This window comes from Gekko japonicus, unplaced genomic scaffold (genome assembly GCF_001447785.1).
Source record: "Gekko japonicus isolate JY-2015 unplaced genomic scaffold, Gekko_japonicus_V1.1 scaffold210, whole genome shotgun sequence".
NCBI lineage: Eukaryota > Metazoa > Chordata > Lepidosauria > Squamata > Gekkonidae > Gekko > Gekko japonicus.
This window is the reverse complement of record NW_015168658.1, coordinates 1,158,614-1,162,122: the sequence shown is the minus strand read 5'-3', so window position 1 is coordinate 1,162,122 and position 3,509 is coordinate 1,158,614. Positions and strand designations below refer to the sequence as shown.

The 3,509-nt window shown below is 49.8% G+C and overlaps 1 protein-coding gene across 4 annotated transcripts in view; it reads right to left on the bottom strand.

Moving 5' to 3' along the window:
* The window catches only part of BCL6 (B-cell CLL/lymphoma 6), a 49,998-nt gene that overhangs the window by 22,253 nt on the left and 24,236 nt on the right, over positions 1 to 3,509 (bottom strand). The window lies entirely within an intron of this gene.

Genomic DNA, 3,509 nt, shown 5'->3' with positions numbered 1-3,509 from the left:
GTATTTTCCTGGGCCTTTCAGCCACAGGAAGTTTCTAGAAGAATTGCTGCATTGGGAGAAGTCACCGCCACGGCGCGCGCCAATCCTATGACTCAAGGCGGACCAAGAGCCATGCAATTACTGCATAGCAGCATGGCACGATGCCCATAAACGGAGACGGTTGTCTACTCCAGCCACATGATTCAGCCCAAAGTTACCACCCGTCCATCCAGCTGTTGTGGAGGAGAAGAACTTGGGAGAACAGGGTGTGGTACCCATAGCTATCCACCACAAGCAATCCCTAAAAGGAGCCTTTCCAAAGTCAAAGGCAATGCACTCTGGGAAAACAGAGGATGCCACTTCCCTTCATGGGCATGTTGGATGCGCCCGCAAAACCCTGGAATTAGAACACCAGAGGGGAAATCCGACAGCCAGAAGTCTACAAGTACGGACAGCTTCAAGAGGCGATTGGATAAACCTATGAAGCAGAGGTCCATCAGTGGCTACAAGCATGGACGGCTTCAAAAAGGAATTAGATAAGCATATGGAGCAGAGGTCCATCAGTGGCTATTAGCCACAAGGGATAGATTGGGACTCACAGGTTGGGGCAGGTGATGCTCTGTCATCTTGGTGCTTGGGGGAGTCAACAGTGGGAGGGCTTCTAATATCCTGCCCCCACTGGTGGATCTCCTGATGGCACCTGGTATTTCTGGCCACTGTGTGATACAGAGTGTTGGACTGGATGGGCCTTTGGCCTGATCCAACATTGGCATCTCTCATGTTCTTATGTATAGATGGAACATACTGTCTAGGGCAGTGACGCTCTGTATTATTTGTGCTCAGGGGGGGGAGTGAGGGGGCTTCTGGAGTTCTGGCCCCGCTAGTGGACCTCCTGATGGCACCTGGGTTTTGGCCACTGTGTGACGGAGTGTTGGATTGGAGGGACCATTGGCCTGATCCAACACACTTCTCTGATGTTCTTTTCAGCTTCAAGAGGGGACTGGATAAACCTATGGAGCAGAGGTCCATGAGTGGCTATTAGCCAAAAGGTAGAGATGGAATACTCTGTCTGGGGCAGTACTTGGTGGTGGTGGTGAGGGCAACAGTGGGAGGGCTCCTGGAGTTCTGGCCCCACTGGTGGACCTCCTGATGGCCCATGGGTTTCGGCCACTGTGTGACACAGCGTGTTGGACTGGAGGGGCCACTGGCCTGATCCAACACGGCTTCTCTTATGGACTTATGTCTGGGGCAGAGATGCTCTGTCTTCTTGGTGCTTGGTGGGAGGAGCAAGAGTGGGAGGACTTCTGGAGCTCTGGCCCTGCTGGTGGACCTCCTGATGGCCCCTGGTATTTTTGGCCACTGTGTGACACAGAGTGTTGGACTGGATGGGCAATTGGCCTGATCCAGCATTGGCTTCTCTTATGTTCTTAAATCCTCAACTGGGAGGCCAGACTGACATCTCCAAGGAGCAGAACGCTGCCAGGAGCGGCTCCCCTTGCGGAACGTCTCCCTGACAGGAACATTCTGTGCCTTTTATTTTTGGAGCTGATTGGATAAAGGCTGCCAAAAATCCCTGATGCCTTTTAATGGCCTTGCTTGCTGGCCTGCTTTTAACGGAGGCAGCGGGCAGCTTCTTAGCACCCCAGAAGAGCCAACAATCTATCCAGGACCAGCCCTACTGTCTGGAAGCCATTCCTGAGAAAGCTCTGTCTCCATTAGAGGGCAAGTCATAAGAACGTAAGATAAGCCAATGCTGGACCAGGCCAATAATAGCCCATCCAGTCCAACACTCTGTCACACAGTGGCCAAAAAAAACCCAGGGGGCATCAGGAGGTCCAGCAGTGGGGCCAGGACACTAGCAGTGGGGCCACTGTTGCACCCCCCCAAAGCACCAAGAAGACAGAGCATCCCTTGCCCCAGATATAAGAACATAAGAAAAGCCAATGTTGGATCAGGCCAGTGGCCCCTCCAGTCCAACACTCTGTGTCACACAGTGGCCAGAAATACCAGGTGCCATCAGGAGGTCCATCAGTGGGGCCAGGACACTAGAAGCCCTCCCACTGTTGCCCCCCCCAAGCACCAAGAAGACAGAGCATCACTTGCCCCAGCCTGAGAGTTCCTATCTATACCTTGTGGCTAATAGCCACTGATGGACCTCTGCTCCATATGCTTATCTCATTCCCTCTTGAAGCTGTCCATGCTTGTAGCTGCCACCTACTTCTGTGGCAGTGAATTCCACGTGTTGATCACTCTTTGGGTGAAGAAGGACTTCCTTTTATCCGTTCTAATCCGACCGCTCTGCAGTTTCATGGAGTGCCCACGAGTTCTTGTATTGTGAGAAAGGGAGGAAAGTACCTATTTCCCTACCTGCTCTATCCCATGCATAATCTTTTTTTTTAATTAATTAACTTTTTATTAATTTTTCACAAAAATAATAATAACTAATAAAACATGTACATCTGTTTAACCATATTCAGGAAGCCCGTGCATAATCTTGTAAACCTTGATCATGTCACCCCCTCAGCCGTCGTTTCTCCAAGCTAAAGAGCCCCAAGCGCTTTAACCTGTCTTCCTAGGGCAAGATTTTTTTAAAGACTTTTAAGACTTCCTGAGGGTCACTTTTAGGGCTCAGCTTCCTCCTCTAGAAGTTAGATCTAGGATTAGGGAACGAGACACACCCGGGGTGTGCGTTCGGATCTTCACAACCCAAAAACGGCACACAAAAGCCCCTGCTTCATTGTGGAGTGGACGTACACAAAATGTAAAAATCACTCTTGATATTTTGGGATTCCCAAAATTCAGCCCCTCCTGAAATACTGGGAATTGTTTCACTTCGCACTGTTTTTCATGGGTGGTAGACAATGCTCCCTCTAAGCCGTGGAGTCTTGTGAGCAGACATTCTACTTTGTGAGCTACCGGCATTAAAGCTGTAAGTGAGAAATTTGGCTGCTGCATAAATTAGTTTGCTCAGGAGCCATCCCTTCCTGAGCTCAGTCAAAAATGTGTGAACCGGAGGCTTAAAAACAGTGAGCTGGCTCACACTATGTCAGCTTCGGGGGAACACTGGTGGCCATCTGGAGGCAAAGTCTCCCTCTGGTTACACCTGACATTCCTGAAACCAGTGTTCCCAAACTGAATCCCTGAAACAAAACCCACATTCCCGACATTTCGTGAAACCGATCATCATCCCCTTTCTGAAATTTCAAAACGAAACTAAAATGAAAAGTCCTGAAGCATATACCCCTAGATGCATTGCTTCAAGGGTCACTGCCTGTGCGTGGCCTTTAAGGCATCATGCGGCGCACGGCTAGATATTTCACACATTGCGGCTGACCTAGCATTCCGAAATGTTGCTATTTGCCAACTGCACAACAATGGCTTTTCTAGCGTTCTGTATGGTTTATTACCCTTTCGGTTTCACTATTCAAAAGGGGCTGTCAAGATTGCATGAGTCAAGAAGCAAACCTGGACGTGTAAATAAATCAAGAGAGAAACCAGGCAACACCAAAGGGGATGCGCCTGGGAAGACG